General features: G+C 43.5%; 1 long non-coding RNA gene across 1 annotated transcript; it reads left to right on the plus strand.

Moving 5' to 3' along the window:
• The first annotated feature begins 945 nt into the window (after positions 1-945).
• Positions 946-19,934, plus strand: LOC126382642 (uncharacterized). The gene is made up of 3 exons (XR_007569077.1): positions 946-1,694; positions 2,367-2,462; positions 19,527-19,934. It is a non-coding gene; the product is annotated as an uncharacterized LOC126382642 (long non-coding RNA).
• Positions 19,935-20,145: the final 211 nt, after the last annotated feature.

Consider the following 20,145-nt stretch of genomic DNA (forward strand, 5'->3'; position numbering starts at 1 on the left):
CACCCGGTGTGAACGCTACTTAAGGCTGACCCCAGACACCCCACGGAGGAAATTCCTTTTGGCTGCTTGTATCCGCGATCTCATTTTTTCGGTCACTACCCAGAGCTCATGACCACAGGTGAGGGTTGGGACGTAGATGGACCAGTAAATCAAAAGCTTCGCCTTCCTGCTCAGCTCCTTCTTCGCCGTGATGGACCGGCGCAGCGCCTGCATCACTGCAGAAGCCGCACCAAACTGCCGATCCATCTCACGCTCGTGAACAAGACCTTGAGATACTTGAACTCCCTCGTTTGAGCACTAGTCTTTAAAACTGCTTTAAAAATTGTGTGTGTAAAGTCATCTAGTGGGCCGGATTGGACCCTTTGGTGGGCCAGGTCTGGCCCTCGGACCAGATGTTTGACACCCCTGCTCTAAAGAAAGATTGTGATTTTGGGCTACAGTATATAAATTAAGTTGACTTTACTAGAATAGAAGAGACAATATTTGACATTGACATTTGGTGTGACACAGGAGATTAACATAAGAGGAATAACCAGGTGACCTTGTGAAGTGTTGACAGGTGACCTCATCACATTAATACAGTGAAGACGTTTTGTTGCTTAAACTATTTAATATCAGTTCCAATATATTGAGTTTCATCTGTAGCCTGCTGGTGTAGAAAAGTTCCCAACAATTCACACATAATACTTCCCAACACCTAATAGGTCAGAGGATAAAACGCCTCCATGGGCGGATGTAATCCCATTGGTCACTATTTCTAGCGCCCGCCTTATTTCTCACAGACAGTCGCGTTGTCATTGGCTGACACACCTGATCGTCATCGTGCGTATACAGTGGGCGTCAGCAGTGCTTTTTCCGGTTCGCGCCTGATTGGCCGGTTGTGGCTGTTGACGTCACGGCCCTGCCAGCTGATCGGAGTGAGAAGCCGGTTTGAAGAGAGGAGTTGGACCGGAGAGAGAGACCGGGGAGGGAGCCCCGACGAGCAGCGAGCTGCACGGGGTGGGACCGGCCAACCGGATACTCACACTGGACCGTTTTTACATTTCTGCTTTTTTTATTTTTTTTTTCTAGTGTTTTAAACGTTAACACCGGACTGCACGAGACACACAGAGCGACAGTGTGGTCAGGGTGAACTTGCGCTGCTTCGCGTCTCGTCGAAACCTCTGGAACTGTCAGAAAAAAAAAATTGATTGAGAGTTAAGGTGTGGCTGAAGGTTTTTCTGTGACGCTCCTGCACTGAAAAATATCACAAAAGCCGACTCGAGAGTGTCCGAGCCAGGGCTGAGACTCATATCTACCAACCGCTCCACAGATCCTGTTCAGTCATTTTCATCTAGGAAGATATTACATAACAAATGTATTGCCATCTTGATGTGCGCACCTTTTGGCTCAAGTCCCATCGCGGTAGCCTAGATTAATTGGACTGTTACGCAGTTGAGAAGTAAGTCGAGTCTTTTCTTTTTACAGCTCGTTTTGGTTTCATAAGTGTGGGAAATGTAACGGACGTGGCAACTTTACAGTAGCCTGCCCTGCTGAATGCCACAGGCAAACTGGGCGTGGGGGGAAACAGTCCGAACAGAGCCCTAATAATCCTCAAATCTCATCCAGGCACGGCACAAATTGCGCATATTTGACATATCACAGCCGCACTGACGAGCGCCTCGGTTGGAGCCGGTGGATTTACCTGAAGCAAAGTAAGTGCGACTGTCAAATACGTTTTGCAAACTTTTTAGCGGAGGTGACATTTAAAGGCCACAGGAGAGGGCGTGCTACGGCGGTATCTCCAAGGCGCTTTAACATGTTTTATTATAATTTTATTAACATGTAGAGTCAGTCTGAGCAGGAGGAAGGGAGTGATTTGGCACAGGGGGTGCAGATCGCTCGGCTGAGGCCTGTATAAAATCTTTATTTCTTCCATTTGTGCATGATACAGCGCGATGGTGTGACTGTAAAGGGGATGGGGCGGGTGTGTCTTTACCGAAGCAAACGTTTGGGCGTTAATGTAAATCCAGCAGGGGAAGGAGTTGGGTCTATATTACTGTAAGTCTGCTCGACTTGTCAAAGAATACCGAGAAGTCATTCCTCACTCTCGCGGATGCGTTTGCGCCACAATAACTCAGTCATAATTGAGTGCACGGGCACACTGACCCTGTATATTCTCATTAAGATAAGCTTTAAGTCGAGAGGAGCGCAGATAGAGTGAATTCCTCAAGGCCCCACCCTTTGTAGCGCAACATGGATGTGGAGAGTTGCCCCCACCTTCTCCTCCTCCTCCTCCTCCTCCTCCTCTCTGTCTCTCCCTCCGCGTCATTCATTTCCCCTTTCAAGCTTGTCTTATGCTGTTTTTCCCCCCTCACTGTCTCCAGGTGCCTTCAGTAGATCTGCTTGTCTTTTAACCAACTTTAGATCATGGCATCGGGATCTACTTCCAGGAAATCTACAGGAGGTGTTAATTGGTGGAGGTAAGGTGTGGTTGTATTTGAGTCAACCTGTGGAATGCTTACAGCTCTATTGTAACCCTATACAGCTAAAAGGTAGGCCTATTTGTCTACTTTGCAGTCAAGAAGTGTATTGTGTGACATATTGCAGTTTTTCATTTTGCCTTTTTTGGTTTTCATTGCCTTTTTTTTAACATTGCGCTTTGCTTATCAACCTGTTGCAAGTTTCGACAGTCGATGTACTCTGCCCCACATTTTCTATGAATTCTAGAGACAGGGATTATGTAATCTTACAGGCAGTGTTCGGGCCCCTGAACCTTTGCTTATGCAATCTCAGTTTAAAGATTTCAACATTAAGAAAGACAATGCGTTGAAATATAAAAACTTATCTAAGCTGATATTCTTTGGTTATGATTCAGAAAGGACTGTCTGCTGCTGAGCTGCAACTCCCCGACTTCGCATTCTGTTTAGCAACCAGTGGCTTTTTCCACTTGCATCCCATCTACGTCAGCCAAATGACAGCTCAGGCCTTGTCGTCTCTGATCTTTGGCACAAAAGCTCCCGATGGATAACTTGACCTTGTGCAAATCACGGCCATTTCTGTTGGCCGATTACTCGCCTTTTTTTCTCCCCCTTGTAGATTGTAGTTCTGACGGATTTATAAGAGGTTCCCATTGCTGCTTATTTTCCAAGGGCCTGCCCAGCCCTGACAAGCTTTCCTGGTTAAATTGCACAAGTAACAATGTCCTTTTTTCCCCCTCCTGCTTTCCTCCTCCAATTTTTACATGATGTCTCAAACTAAAATGCACTTTTCTGGCTGGAGATGCTCTAGAAATGCTTGTTAGTTGCACAGGGTTCACTTTGGCCTCCCCCCACTGCCTTCTCTTTCCTCAAGAGGGCCCGGCCTGCTGTAATTATCCCCTCTTTTGGTATGAATAGTGAATTATACATGATGCTGCAGACCGGTCAGAGTCCAGGCCACTGGACACATCTGGATTATCAGGATGCCGCCATTTGAACGCCCAGGCCCTGGGATGTCTTTAAGAGAATTAACCTCTGTTGAAATAATGTCGGAGTCTCAGCACACGTCCCACCCACGCTCCGTGCAGGAAGTGCTGTGCTGGGACTGGTTTCACGTATAGGATGTGAGATAATGTATTTACGAGGCCTCCTTGGCTTTGGTTACAATGACGTGTTAAGGGTGTGAAACAACCAGTATGCAAAAAGGATGTGAAATTGTTGTTATTGTTTGACGAGTCAGAGTGAAATGAAATGAGGTCCAGACTAGACGTTCACATCCATGTCACGTTAGATAAAAAAAGGAACTGAATGTGCAGCCTCAGTAGCTGTTTTCTTGCAATTCAAGGGTAATTCCTGTTGATTTGTATTCACATTTTAATAACTTTATAAAGTCAGTTGCTGTTCAGATGACATCCTCATTCACCGCTAGACATTCTGCTGCTTGGTACTGTCCAGTTTAGTGTACCACTCTGTGCCATTAAGAAGTTACTCCCTCATGAGCTCCTTTCCACCTTCTTTCTCTCCTTCTCCCCTTTGCCATCTTGTTTAAGTGTTTGCTTTGTCTGGGCTCTGATTGTTTAGCCACATTGAATTGACCTATGTATGTACGTGTGTGTGTGTGTGTGTGTGTGTGTGTGTGTGTGTGTGTGTGTGTGTGTGTTCGTGGTAAACTGGCACAGTCATTATCTCTGCGTGGCTAGATGTGATTAATACAGCCGTCCAACAGTGACGTCCATTGCGCCACTCCCCAGACAGAGAGACACACAGAAAGGGCACGTAAGAGGGGAGAAAGATTGGAATCTGGTGTTTGTGCCAGCAATTTTGTTTCCCCGTGCCCTATAATCTAGAGTCAAATGTCAAGTCATCCTGAAAGTCGTTATTTTGAGTGCATATGAATGCATTTATCTTTTTCCGTGTGTGTGTGTGAGTGTGTGTTTGAGTATTTGCCATATTTTATGCAAATATGTGAATATGTGTGGGTCGGCAAATTGGGAAGGGTTCAGTCTGACAAACAGGCCTTTTACTTAACTTTCCAAAATACCCACAGAAAGATCTGGAAGCGATCTACCCCGTCAGAGTGGCTGACATTGATCAGAACCATACCATGTAAAAATGTGTCATTTGATGAGTCACTCCTCCTCTGCTAACTTGCGCTTATGAATGACCAATCCGTCCAGCGACTTGGTGTAAGTGAGCAGGACTGAACATTGACTGTTATTGATGGCCAATCAAAGAAGGGAGGATCTGCGGTGAAAATGCGGTAGCTGCAGTGAGGTTGCACATTTTTATGGCCACACCCAGACAGCCTCAGAGAGCTAGCTTTGACTAGCTTAGGCTATTTTTTTATTTTTATTTTTTTACACGCTTTAGGATGAATACAGCATTGTTTGTTGGATATCTAAATAGTGCTTCAATTGTCCGTATACAGCTGTGAGAGGTTAACGAGTATAGAAATTGTAAGCGGGTTAAAAGGGTGTGTGTCTGCGTCTGGTTAAGACACCCAGAGCTCCTTGGCAGGTGTTGCCGTGCAGTACGTACTGTAGGTGTGTGTATGGTTATCATGTGATGGAGAGACAGATGTACACTCATGCACAGGACAAGGATGTGTGGGTGTGTGCGGCATGACAAAGTCTGAGATGCAGTAGTTGGTAATGCAGCGCCAACAGTACTCCAACTGCGTCCCAGACTGTACTGTAACTGCCTCATATGAATAGAGACTGTCACCACTCCTCAGCAGGGCTGTGTGTGGTTTACCAGCCCAACCCCATACACATATGTACAACATATGTTGCTTTTTGTGTCCCTGCCCACTGGAAAAGTTCTCTCCTGCAACAAAAATGTAAAACACACATGCAGCCAGACATAGTAGCCCAAGGGAACAGATATACAGAGAAAGTACAGCAGCCTGTATGCGAGGAAAGAGACCTGACTAAAGCGTCACGGTAGGCTCAAGTTGGACCTATAGCATGGGTATTTAGTTCTAGCCGCTTCATGCAGGCACAGGCTGAGCTAAACTAAAGCTGTGTAAAGATTATTTTAGGCTGAAGCAATGCCGTAGCGCGCTCAGCTTTGGGCTGGTCTCTGCAGGGCCAGCGGTGAGAAGCGGTGGGCCTCTCGGCAGACCGGCTGGAATGTGGACCATATGTAGCAGGCATCCCAGGAATGTAACTCGGCCTTGCTGAACTGACCAACCTAAAGACACAGAGAGAGCTGAGCAGGATAAGGAGGGGAGAAAGGGCTAGAATGAAGGGAGCGCAAGGAAGATGATATTAAAGGATGGAATAGATCACGGAGGGGGAAAGGGGGGGATGGAGGAAAATGAAAGCGAGGAAGGCAGAAGAAGAGAGGTTGGCGTAGCGCATGGGAGATGAGTTTAGGGAAGATGGGAGAAGAGTGATAGAAAGGGGAAATGGATGGACTAAAAGGAGAGAAAGTCCTAACGAAAGACAGGTTACGCATACTCCAAAAACTCTGGTGCAAATAATTTATTAGGCTGAAGTTTACTTGACCAAGTCGCCTTCGTCAGGATACTGCAGGCTGAAAGATTGTGGTGTAAGATGGCGTCTTTAGTGTGGACTACTGGTGTTCAGTATACTAACTAATCTCATGCAGCGCCGTCTCGTACTGTTGTTATATTCGCCATGATGTCTTTTCGATTGCAGTAGAAGAATAAGCTTCAGCTAGAGATGCAACAATTAGTCGATCGACAGAAAATAATATGCAGCTTCTCAGATAATCAGTTATTTAACTAAGCAAAAAAGCCAAACATTTGCTGGTGTCAGCTTCTCAAGTGAGAGGATTTTCTGTTTCTCTGTTTTAATATGATTTTAAATTTAATGTCTTAGTTTTAGACTGGACAAAACAAGCAATTTAAAGAAGTTAAATTTAAAGAAGTTTAGCATTTCACAGACTAAAAGATTTAAAGAATTGGAAAATATGTGACAGATTAATCAGAAAAACAGCTGATGCATTTGCTTTTATCTCGGTAATTGTGGTTTGTGATGTCTTATATATTCTGACCAAAGAAAATAAACACACAAGGATAAAAGATAATAACTATCTGGTGTGCTTTAGTGACACAGCTTTTAATTTTGACCATTACTCTTAATGACATGACATGTCGAATTAGGGAGAACTAAAAATGCGAGACAAATTAGTTTATCAAAGCCTTAAAATGTCAGCGCATGAGTAAGTTAAAATGAAGATCATTTTCACCCAAGCTTGTTGATTTTACTGGAGTAAATGCGTCAGTGATTATCTCAATCCAGTCATGTTGTAACCTCCCTTTATTCAATAATTAAAGCTGCTGGATGCTAACGTCACATCTCTAATGTATTCAGTAAACACCTGTACAGTGTAATGGAGGATATTTATTAGGGCGTGGCCTCTGTGGATGAAATGTGGATCTGTGTTATGTGTGTCAGACCGCAGTGTTCTTCCAGCTCACTAACTCGGGGTGAATGTCTCTGTCTCGTCTCTGTTAGCTTAGTACACTGTGCTCTCAGGCCATCTGGGTACAGCTGGGGCCAGAACGGCAGGAAACACACTCACTCACAGAGACACACACTTATACAAACATTTCTTTTGAGTCTAACATACCCCGGCCATGTCCCCTACACACACACACACACACACACACACACGAATTCACACTCTGCTCGGTGGTGTGTGATGAGCCTGTGGTTGAATGGCAGCTGACCTCCGTTTGCCACAGTTTTTCATTGACCAACCAAACTGTCATCAGCTTATCATTTCATCTTGTGTCAGTGCGGTAGACGAGAGGTTCTTAATCCTCTTCAATCTAATTAAAAAATTTAGCTCATAAAACCAGGAACCAATAAACTAAATTACGATCTCTACGCTGTGTAGGGACCCGCCCACATTAGCATGGTAACCCTTTACGGGTGCTGATCTGCAGCTGGAGACGACAGGCTGAAGGCAGTTGGGTTTGGACTGCGTGAAGTAAATGTTTGTCTCCACACAGATGTGAATGGTGGAAATCAAAGGGCAAATCAACTTAGTATGGTTGGTTGAGTAAATTAAAAGTTAAACTGTCCAGTGTAGAGTCATTCATCACAAAGACAGATTTTTATCTACAGATGTAGAAATGACGAGTTGTAGAGTTGGAGGAAACCAAAAATGGAGCTAAAAGGAGAGTGAATATTAGACTTCAGGCCCCGACACACCAAGCTGATGGGTGACTTTCAGTTAATGTTGGGCCATCGTTAAACCTCTGTCGTCCTAGTTTTGGCAGTGTGTCCTACATTGTTTGCACTAGTTGGCCTTTGTCTACTTTTTTCCGGACGTTATAGCATGTTGAATTGGCGTCAGAGACAGTGGAGCCTTTCGGTGGGCTAAAGCTAACAAATGGCTGAAGTCAATGAGGTATGAGATGGAAACAAACTTGGTGTATGAGGTAAGATTATTTTTGTTAGCCAGTGAGTTCTTTAACAGGAATGGATTGTAATTGCGTAATTGTGCAGTACCCCACGGTACTAGCATCCATCTTCAAGCCGTTCCGTCAGTCTTGGAGTTTCCCTTTTTGAATGACGAATACTGACTACTGCCACCTGCTGGTATGAAGAGTAATTTCCTCTCAAGCAAGGGCAGAACCTACGTGCTAGTTGGCTGTTAGCTGTAGTCTTTGCGGTGTGCTCAAGTGCAACTTTTTGGCCGAGACATAGGTGACATGGCACCCCACAATCAGTCTTTGTTGCCACTAGTTCCTTGACGTAGGTTTGGTGCGTCTTGGTCTTTACAATCATTGGATGGTCAGAAACACGACTCCAAATGAACAACCATTTTGCTTTGTATCAAATGGATGTGTTACTTGGCAACTGTTTGCTAACAAGTTTGCCTTATCAATAGCCTTGGAACCAGACAAATCTGGAACTGTTTGCTCTGGCTGATGCATCTGGTCCCCCTCCCATTCAGACATATTTCTACCTGGATCACAACCATTTCTCTAATACTGGGCGCGTTTGATACTTTGACTGACAACTTGCGGAGCTTTTGTGCTTTACATAAAATATGTGATGACGTCACTTTTGGCTCGTGTAGCCTCCTCTAGGAAAGAGGAGCACTGTTGAGGCATTTTCAGTATCAACCAAGATGGCTGCAGCTGATGTGGAACATTGTGTACTATTTCAACATTCTGATGGCAAAAGCGGTAACACCCATCCAGATATTGATGCCACACCATCACAGCTCATCTCTGCATGCTGTGGTCTGTTAACATTTGTCCGTCACTCAGCAATACATCATGTTTGGCTGCTCTGATTGGTTATAGGTCTAATCGATTGTGTCCAGAGGCATTTTGATCTATGGCCGCAGGTTTAACTGGAAAAGAGCAAAGAACAGAGGCGCTACTTACCAAAGCAAATACCCTTTATGCAATTAGGTTGACTGTTTCAGCCATCATTTACTAGCTAATGTCTGAAAATAAAACGTCCCAGGACTGAGGTGGCATTGCACCTGGGCTGAAATTCTGGGGAAACCCTGAAAACCACATGAAAAGACAGACAGGATGAAGTGGAGGACCAAACATTTCTCACCGTCTTTAGGTTTTATGGTTGATCGCTTACAGTTCAGTGTCGCATTACTTCCTTCTTCTGTGTGTCTATTCTGCTTCTGAAAACTTTGTGTACCATAAATGCCTTGTAATGCCAAGTGCAGTGGTTAAAAAAATCGATTGAAAGACAGAAAATGAAAGGTGACACCAGCCTGTTTCACCCGTTCATAAAATCAAAAGTGGGTAAGATTGGGCATCATTTCTGTCTCTAAATCTGACCATTCAACTTGACACTCAGGCTAGCTTTCAACCAGTGGTTTGCATGTTAAAAATGACATTGGTCAGTCAGGAACTGGTCTGTGGCGTGTTTTTAGCCCTCCATGTCTTTTTCTCCTTCTCTGGAGGAAGGATGAGTGGGGTGAAGGGATGATACTGAGGAGATTCTCGGGATTCGTACCACGCATGGGCAGCTGCCACTTCTTATTCATTTGCCCTACAGGCATTTCCTGTCTCTCAGCACCCTAACTAAACTGCTAGTTAGAGGGGGAGGGTGACAAAGGATACATATACAGAAAGAGCGAGAGAGGGAGGATGGATTCGCAGGGACTACAGGGGCATTTATCCAGAGCAAGGGATGGACACAAACAGTTACATAGAAACAATGTACTCTTTGACACACTTCTTCCCAGTGGTAGGAAGGGAGATGACAGCCAGAGGAAGCACACAAATCTTTTCTTTATGTTGGGCCTCTTTACCCAACGTTCACACCCCTACTTCCACCCCTCTCTGTCTGTATCTCACTGTCTCAGGAGCTTTCTCTCCCCCTCTCGTTCACTTATATTTTCCAAAGGATGATTTGATCTGTGTGTGTGTGTGTGTGTGTGTGTGTGTGTGTGTGCATGTGTGTCGAAAATTTGACACTTGGTGTCCTTCACAGGGAGCCTGCACCAGACAAACACACACACGTACGCACACATCTGCAGCTTGAGAGTCATGCTGCGTCATTGTCTCATCTGTGCATGGTGGGAACACCAGGACCAGGTTGTCTGATTCGCACTTCATGACATCACTGAAGCAGATACCACCCGCCTTCCTTTCTTCCTACACAAACACACCATACTGTTCCCATGCATTCCTGGCTCCAGATGCTCACTATAAAATCCTGTTGGTCGCTCTGTGAGACTTTACTGGAAGGGCCATTCCTGCTTCCTCTTTCCCACCTGCTGACTTCCTGCCAGTTGACATCACCTCTTCCTTAAGTAAATACCATCACACACTTGAAGGAAATCAGTCAATTAACAAGCTGCGGATCAAAGGGGGCTGCAAAATATCACACGTGTGTAGATAATTGATGTCAGGTTGTTGCGTTGAATGTGTATTTTTAGAGCAAAAATGCCATATTGAGTTAGTACAATGGTGTGTGTGTGTGTGTGTGTGTGTGTGTGTGTGGCTGAGTCACTTGTTTATGCCGTGTTCAGGGCCCCACCCTTACTGCTGTCTTTCTCTGCATCCTTCTCCTTCACCCCCAGCCCTCCAGCTTCTCCCCCGGATTAGAGGAAAACCTCCTATTACAGCATTTTGGGACATTACTATATGTTTCCTACCAGGGGAACGGCTGTACTCGCCAAAGCCTCTTATTAGGAACACATTAGCCTTTTAAGGGGCTTCAGTCCATGCTTAAAGAATGCTTCATGCACGTTCCTATCTTCTTACTCTGGAAGTTGCTCTGCCACTTCTAACTGGTTTCATTGTGAATCATTAATTTATATCCAGATAAACAGCAGCCGGGGGGAAAGATAGAGATTATACAATATAGATGCACATGGCTCATGCACATGCATGTGCAGTGGAAAACCTGTACTCCCTCATTTTCTGTCAGCAGCGTCAAATGGCATTTCTTAATTCACATGGCGTGAGTGTGCGAGAACAAGCTAGTCGTGCTTCTATAAAACAGGGCGTGGACTTTTTTTCCCCCCCATCTCCCCATGCATGCATACATTTGCTCGCTCACATACCTCATGCATATACATTATCCCGCTCACACACACATACACACACACACACACACACACACACACACACACACACACACTCACAATGATCAGTTCCAGCCACTTCCAGCTTCCTCCCCTATCTTGGTCATTTTGAGAAGCAAGCAGTCCGAATGATGAACCCACTCTGACAGAGTGCCAGTGTTAGCATGCCTCTCCAGCAGAAACACACTTCAGCAATGTTTGCGTGTGTGTTTTATGTGTACGTATACATCTCTTGAAATGTATTCCTTTTCTTTTCACTAATCCTTTCAAGGCCGTAGGAGGAGAGCACTGGCAAATATATCGATCCACTCTTAACTTGAAAGCTATTTGTCATCATCGCCTTGGGTAAAGGGTTATGGGGGTTGGGTGTGCACGTATGATCTAGGCTAGCTGACATTGGGACAGTTGCACACTGCACTATCAGTGTAAACATGATAGCCCATGTACTGAAGTGCACATTAGGATTTGCAAAGTATTGAATTTTAATAATCAGATTTGTTCTGATCATTTTGCACAAGTTGAAAGACGGATCATTTTAACATTTAATGTGACTGATTGTTGTAGGTTTTATAGAATCTCAGACCAGGCATAATTACAAACATTGACCTTTGATGACAGTCTGTAAAACTAAATGTAAACGCAGAGGCGATCCTAGACTGTGGGGGGTCTATCAAAGCCCCCTGCTTTTCGCTTTGACACCAAAGTCTGCGTCATCGTTTTGCTGTTCAACTCTCCTTACTTTCAAGTGATTAATTAAATCCGACTCCTGCTTTTCTCTGCTGCTGTACAGATCAGAGACTTTCAGTTTGTGATTGCTGCAACTGTCGTATAAGCATTGATTTAAAAAAAGCGAAACAACAGTGAGGGTGGTGGACAATTAATGTTTCGGTCGAACGCCATGTAAAAGCAGCAACACTGACTACAGCGAGCGTTTATCGTCATTGCAATTCGTGCTAATATCATGCCATCACATTTTTTTATGAGGGGAGTGAAGGGGGTGGCAAACCTTCTCCTGGTTTACCTCTTCTGACCATGCACTCCTGTGCAAATGACACAGTTGATTAAACAATTGCTGCATGGTTTTCTAGTGAAGAATAACTCTGACTTAAGCGTACATGGACTGGTTATCAGAACCAAGATGGCCATATTCCGTAGATAATATGTTACTGGTGCAGACTAAGATTAGAGGCTCACTCTAAAACAAATGCCAGTGAACACATTTCTTGGATTCTGTACCCGAAATTGTTATTGATAATGTTTGCTGGGCCATAAATTGTAACTTTATAGCTCCAAGCAACAAAGTGCTTTAGGAGTGTTTTACTAATATCACAACTCCTATGCACATTATAGGTGTGAGAACCTAATGCCAGAAGACTGAATCCCTACAGACAAAACAAATGCATTCTCTGTATTATTTTTTTTTCTGTTATAACGGAGATCAGTTTGATACAGGACAAAGTGGACTTGAATACGTGCAACTGTTCTACACGTACTGAACTAATTACTCTGGGGTGTGCCATAAGGTTGCTGTAATGAAGCTAACATTAGCTGTTCTGCCAAGCTTGTGGCTTTCAAGGGAAAATATTTTAGATTACTGCGATACCAAAAAGACGAGGGCAGGGCGATGCTGCTTGTGAAATGGATATTGTTGATACCTTTTTGGAGGACAGATAAGAGTCTTGCCAGAATCTGTTGCAAAGCTGCTCTGATCCTCAAAGCACAGCGAGCACATATGTAAGATTATCCTGCCCGTATAGAAAACAACTATGGTATACTCAACTGTATTAGCCCTGCATTTACATACAGCATGCAATCTGGCTTAAGTCTGCATGTGGTGGTATCCACATGTTGGCTCTTTTGCTAACATGCAGGAGAAACATTTAGCTCACTGTGACACTGGGATTGTGCAAATGTCACAGTTCAGACTGGATGGAGTTTTTTCTTGAATTGATCTTGGATAAGAAATGAAATTCCTCGAATGATTCATGGGGCTTCCCATTCTTTTGTGTTTGCCAAGTCATTCCCTGCACGGCCCTCTGGGATATGTTGTTCTTGGCAAACGTTCCCATAGATTTAATCCATTCTCCATCCCCTGTGTGTTTTTTTAATCATACTTCAGCTATTAGACATCAGTCAAATTTACAGCTCCAACTGAACTGACAGCTGCCCCTCAAAGAAGTTAGATTACACTGGAAACAAAAGTGAGGGTGTTTCCCATCCCCCAGAGGGAGCGCTCTCTGTTTGAAGTCAAATCACTTTCTGTAAAGGCTATGTTGATACTTGGCTGTTTTGCAAAGCGTCAGTAGGTTGTAATTTGCTTTTTTAAACTCTCATAGTGACTTTGCATTTTAGAAGCCTTTTGGTTAAAGTGTTACTTCAGTTAAAGCTCACGACTGTTTAAACGTTTGCCCTCAGCCTTACCCCAAGTTAACCGCCACCTCATCCCCATCACCACTAAACACACCTTTTGGCCCAGTTTTTATCCAATTATAAGTGTGTGTTTCAGAGCTTTGTCTTTGCTTTTGGAGCTTAACAGATATTTAGTCCATCTGTCTCCTAAGCAGCTGCCTCGGGAAAAACTCAAAACACCTCAAAACATAAACATATAAGGGGTTTCTCTGTGCATGTTTACCAGAGCACAATGACTCAATATGGGGACAGTGGGCCTTATTCTCCTCGACTTAAGTTATCGCTCGCACACTGCCAACTGTGCTTGAATCACTCACACACTCATGCACCGTGTACTTCTTGTGTGTTTGCGTATTTGTGCGTACACACACACCGAGGAGCCATTTTCAGCCTGTTGCTTAGGCTGGCTGTAATTGTCCTGGGAATCGTCAGCTCTGTGTAATAAATCACTCCTCTGGTACACTGTGTTCTTCACTGTGGGATGGCCTCTGTGTGTGTGTAGTGTGCATGCTTAACATATCGTGAGCAGAGAAAGAACATAGTTAAGGAATAATAGGGGTTGAAAATTACATTAGGGAGGGGAAAAAGCTGCAGCTCAACAAGAAGCTCAACTTCATTTTTTATGCTTTGTAAAAAAAATAAAATAAAACAACCATTGCATGCAGTGGTGTATAATGAGGTTGTAAATTAATTTCATATAGTCCTTTTATTCTTTTGCACCTTGTGATGTTCTCTCTTGTGTTTCCTTCCATTTCCCCTACAGCCTTTGCATGTTCAGACAGTACAGAAAACAGGTTGTCTGACTCTTATTTTAACACATAGGCATTTGATGTTTCTAAGGAAGCTACAGTAACGGCATAAAAATGATTGCAGATTGCAGGCTAACTAGTTGTACCACAATTATCACATTATATGCAAAGTAGGGATAAGATGATAACCTGATAACAACAAAAGGTGTCAAAATGTTCTACTTCCTACTGCTCCAGGAAGGAATGGGGCAGTGTGTGTGTTGTGTGTTTCTCAGCTGAAAAAGTGCCACACATTTGCAGTGGTTCGGACTCAAGTCACAAATTTAATGACTTCAGCCTTGACGAAATTTAAAAAAGACTTGCAACTTGACTTGGACTTTAACACCAATGACTCGTGACTTCACTTGGACTTGATCCTTTTGAAAATCCTTGATACCTTCCGACAAGTTTAAAAAGTATGTAAAAGGTGTGCCTCCGGACAATTTATTTCCCTTCATTTGCTGAATCGCAAATGAAGGGAAATAAACACCATTCATTCCCAGCAAGTCAACACTTAAGTCCCCAGATCCACTTTGTTTGAACCAATCTGGTGAAGTTGCAGGAGAGAACCATAAAGAATTAACATTATATTACTGGGTGCCACTTGGATAAAATTATATCAAATTGTTCATGTACAAAAACTATGTGGTGGTCAACAAAAAATGAATTCCAGTATGCAAAAGGTGCGGGTCGGAAATTACAGACAGAGACGCAACAACTTCCAACAAGAACGCACTTTAAAAAGCATTTGGGAATTTCGTAAATTTAATTGCTCTGTTGTTAAAATGGCATTACATTAAACAGACTTGTTTTGGTTTAAAACTTGGTGCTTGACTTGGGACTTGAGTGCAAAGACTTGACTGACTTGGTCCCACCTCTGCATGTTTATCGTACAGCAGATATTTCTGCAAGCTTGGTAAGCAAGCACTTTGCATCTAAATAGTAAGTGCTTCTTTTGTTGCTACCCTGTTTTGGAGCTGAACAGAGAAGTTGCCAGATTGTGCTATTTGGCCAGAGGAAGCCTTGTCGTTTCATCTTTTGTCACATTAGGGCTATTACATGGTCACCACTTTGTTTTATTGTGGCAGTGCTCATCTCTGACCTTGTTAGTGTTTGCTGTTCTCTTTTCATCAACTCTTTCTCTGTTCCTTCTTACTCCTTTTTGTCCATTTACTTCCCTGTAAACCTGCAATCTTCCTCAGTTTAAACACATTCTGTCAAGCACCAAAAGAAGCTTATCTCCTCACTGCTGACAAAGGCTAATGGATATCAGGTGCCTCTTTACAAATTTACTCAATGAGTACAAAGGGGACACCTTTGCCCTGGATCTCATCTCTAATATTACACACCCACAATGGATCCCTCTAGATTCAGTACAAGATCAAGGCCCGTAGCTCATTCAGAATTTTCTGTGGAAGAGGACCATTCGGTCACATTGAGAGCGCGTGTTTGTGTGTGTGTGTGTTTCACTCTCTGCAGTCCAGAGCTTTCCACTGTTGCTCAGAGCAGCGTGGGGTTCATTGAGTTTCCAGGGGTTGCTGGGTTCGCGGTGCTGCTGAGAGCTAGTTCGCCCAAAGTCCTGTCCTTGAACTGTGTAAGAATATGCTGCTAGGGAAAGGCTTTTCAGACTGAGTGACTGCAATAGTTGAAGTCAGGCCAGCTGACTGGAAGCCAGGCGAGACAAATCCTGGGCTACTTGCAAGTATTACACAGTGGCCAGCGGAAAGGGGATGCTTAAGTAGAACATCACATAAAGGGTTTTCTTGTCACTTTTAATTTCGGACACTTGATTAGGCCATGGTTAAACTTTCAAAACTATTTCATAGCAAAGAAGATGATGGATCAAACTGGCCCTGAGAAGTTCCTCTGAAGGGCTTCACCCTTCTACCAAAATTTCTTAAACTGACATTCATCTGGGTGGAAATTTGTGGGGTTTTCTCAAGGTGAAATAACAAAATACTTGACATGTTGGTGAAGCAGTCACACACCCAAAAGGAGTGGAAGTGTCTAAACTGCAAGGAAAATTCCTTCATTCGGCCCTGTTTGGCTGCTGTAAACTGAACTGCCCCACAGGACAAGAGCTGTTTTCTATCAGGAGTTCCAGGCTGTAACCAGAGGCCAAGCTATCTAGCTAGCAAAAGACTTCTGTATTCAATTATAGAAAAAAAAAAGCAGAGAGAATGCTAAAACAGTAGGCTGGCATGTCTGATGCAGGCTAGCTCCATGCCGGTACGCACACGCAGCTTTGTTTGTTTTAAGGGTGCACGCACATTTAAAAACCGCCGTAAACCGCAGTATTCACAAATAAGGACAAAAGAATGTTATAAAGTTTTCCTCTCTGCTATCTTTCTCTCTACCTCCTCACCTCTCTCCCACAACAAGTTCCCTTTAAAGCCAGCCCAGAGAGAAGGAGTGTGAGTGTTTGTGTGCCAAGCGGCAACCGCTATCGCCAAAAGCTGAAGCCAATGTGGAAGAGCCTTAAGATGGAGCACAAGTAATGGTTGCTAGATGCTGGCTCCAAAAAAATCTCCAACTGCATAGAATTCAATTGAAAAGGTCCCAAATTTTCTCTGGAAATACAAAGTCATTAATTTTTTTTTCTCAGAAAAAGTTATCCCCTCAACAACTTTTAAACTCTCTGTTTTGTTCCTTGATGCTGATTTTGAGAATTACTGTATCAATAAGGAGACATAAGGACTTTAACAGGAGTGTGTTTGATTTATTGACAGGTGTCTCATCCTGTTAGCCTCAGTTACAGTCCCAGATGGCAGCAAATTGAAAGCAAAGCTTCGACATGTCACTGTGGTTGACTTCACTGATATTATGCCCATATTTTCCTTCAGGTGTTTAGAAGTGCATGTTGGGTATAATGTGCTCGTTGGCTGACCTACAGCAGTTCTTCACTGGCAAGCTTTATGTCCTCATGTACCAGCTAAAGCTGCCAGCTGAAGAACTGTTGTGGTCGGCCCTTTCCTGCAGTGAAGACCCGTCCATCCCCAGGAGTGACATGAGGGTAATGACCCAATCAAACCCAGCCCTCTCGCAGTCGTGTGAAATAATAAGCATCGTCCGTCACCCTGTTACTTATGCGGCACGTTCGTGTGTTGAGATTCTTACCATGACACCTGCCGTATCATGTAACAAAAGCATTGCATCATGGGACAGCACACTCATTTCTGTCATTTTGGGTTAGTTTTCACAATTGCTGTGCAGTTTGGTGTTTGTTTTTAATGATATGTTATGATAATGTTGTTGGTACAGTGTTGGCACAATTTTAAGTTTCACCTGGCTTGCATCACCCCCAAAATAACACATTTTAGTCGAGCATCAGCAGTCACATTCAGGCCTTCTCTCCCTCTCATTTCAGGCTTGGAGTACGACTCCTCGTTAAAATTTAAAGGAAAAACAAACATCTGAAATAGATTTCTTGATACTCAAAATTTATTTGGGAAATTTCTCTTGGAGGAAATTAATACAACACAACCCTCCCAAAGTTTAGAGGCTGTCCGCTAATGCTGAGAGCTCAATAGATTTGTAATTACAGCCAAAGCTAATAAAGTTGAAAGCTAAACAGCACTGACAAAGTGGCTCCATTTTATGTCTATACTAATAATGATGCTAATACATTTTTAGATAAATCCTAAGTGATGGTGGTGACAGTGGATAGAAGTCATGCTCTGTATTTGTGTGCTTATAGTTTTGTCATAAATATTGATTTATCGATGGATATGGATATCGATGTCAGCTGTAATTCCCTGCTCTCCCTTCTCTCCAACAGCGAGTTCACACATACACTTCAGTCCCTACAAAGCCCTGCGTCCTCTCACTCCCTCACAGTGCCGTGTTCTTGTCACTCATCTTACGCTTCAGTTGAATATAATAATTTGCGGGCTTCGTTATAGCCTAAAAGAATAGTAATTAGCTCTATCTGATTTTTTTTACTCACTGGTAACTGAAAAAAAGGTTTTTGTTTTTTTCTTGCTCTTTTTTGCCTTTTGAATGTGAACAAACTCAGTGGCTGTGCACTACCTCAAAACAAATAGTTTTCATTAATTTTTATTTAAATTAATTAAATTTTTTAATCATTGTTTATTGCAGTAATTCTGCTGTTCTTTGCTTCTAGCAAAGACAATAAAAGTTGTCGTTTTCATGTTATAGCCTTGTCATATTTATCTTTTAATAAAAATTGACAATTTTAAGCTCTCAATGTTGTGTCAACTTTTCCTATTAATATCGAAAATAGTATTCAATAGATATTTTTCAAGTCATTGGATTAAAGTTAAAAATTCCAGTATCATCATGACAACACTTGCGTTTAATGAATATTGAGAAAAAACTAAAACTAAGAGCCCTTAAATAAGAAATGAACTGATAGACAGGTGAAATCTGCTGCCATCAGTATTCTCTGAGTCATAAAAGACACAACATTTCTCCTCTCTAACAACCTCTGAGTGTCACGCAGAAGAGCATGCATAATAACAGACAGACAGACATCTTGTCTGTGACCCTCAGCGGTCATAAATCGAACTTCAAGAGAGAGGGCAATGCCCGGAGCAGGATATGAGAGCGAAAGTGTCCCTTTAAAAGCTGCCAGCCAGAGTCGAACAGAGGGAAGGAATGTTCTGAGGCCTTAACAAAACCAGATGCCCCGGCTTACTCTCCCTTGCACACATGCTCTCTGTTGCCTTCTCTCACTCCTCGAGCTCTTACTTAACACCGCAGATGGAAGCAAGAACTGAGCAGACTCCCTCCTCAGCCTGCCTGAAGTACATCGTCTTCTCTATCAACTACCTTTAGCGCCGACTTGCTCCCAGCTCGCCGTCTGTGTCCCAATCTCCTTATCGTCTTGTCTGCTCCTCTTTACCTTTCTGTCCTTATGCTTGGCAGACCTTTTCCTCACCCCACCCACTACACCCCCACAATCCTCCCTCACTCCAGTGACACACACACACACACACACACACACACACACACACACACACACACACACAGGGGAAACACCAACACGGGATTATTCCACTCTCTCTCCTGTACATCCTCTTCAGGGAGAACTGCCAGTACCTGCATTAATGCGCCACACCAATGCGTAGAAGGGTCACACCTTGACCTTGTGTGTTGTAGGTTAGTTTTAGGCCAGTGCCTCGCGTGCCTGAGCCGCTCCTGGGGAATCAGCCTGTGAGGGCATTAAGAGATTGTAAAAGGGGGGGATGCACCTGCAGTAAGAAGAATCTACCTGACGCTACAGAACAGAACCATTTTGCTCTATGACAGCATATATTTGAATTCACTTGTGTGTGTGTCTTCCTCCCGTTTTCCCACCCAGATGTGCCACGCCTGTGCCACTAGACCTGGGTGGCCTGTACCTGTGCCTGCGCCAGCTGCTGTGCCAGCTGTGCAGGGTGAGCAAGCAGAACAGCATCACAGAAAGAGACGAACAGACAGCTGCTGCAGACGGAGAGACGGAGGAGCAGCATCAAAGGAGCGCCGAGTCAACCTACATGCCATCAATCATAATATATTTATTAGCTCGGTTATTTTGCAGCTTATTATCACGTCGCGAGCATTTAAATTTGGAATTGAGGCTGTGTAATTTGTTCTGCAGTCATACGCTGAAGATTTGTCTTACAGCTACTGAAATTGTGTTTTGTCTTTATCCATTTTCAGCTTTTGTGACTCCTGATTTTAGCTTAATTTTTGATCAATAAAACAACTAATCATGATCCTTTAACACAACATTAAGAGTCCTGGATCACCTTTCTAAAACTCTACATTAAAGTAAGAGAAGGCAAAAGTCTACAAACAGTACACTGGCAAACAGTAAATTTGAATACTGTATATGTGCTCATCTTGCCTTTGACGAGGAGTTCAGTTGTCTGGGGCTGAACTCCAGTACATTAGTGTTCCAGGCTCCAGGCTTATGGACTTAGCAAACACACTTCCTG

Source organism: Epinephelus moara, chromosome 2, assembly GCF_006386435.1.
Source record: "Epinephelus moara isolate mb chromosome 2, YSFRI_EMoa_1.0, whole genome shotgun sequence".
Lineage (NCBI taxonomy): Eukaryota > Metazoa > Chordata > Actinopteri > Perciformes > Serranidae > Epinephelus > Epinephelus moara.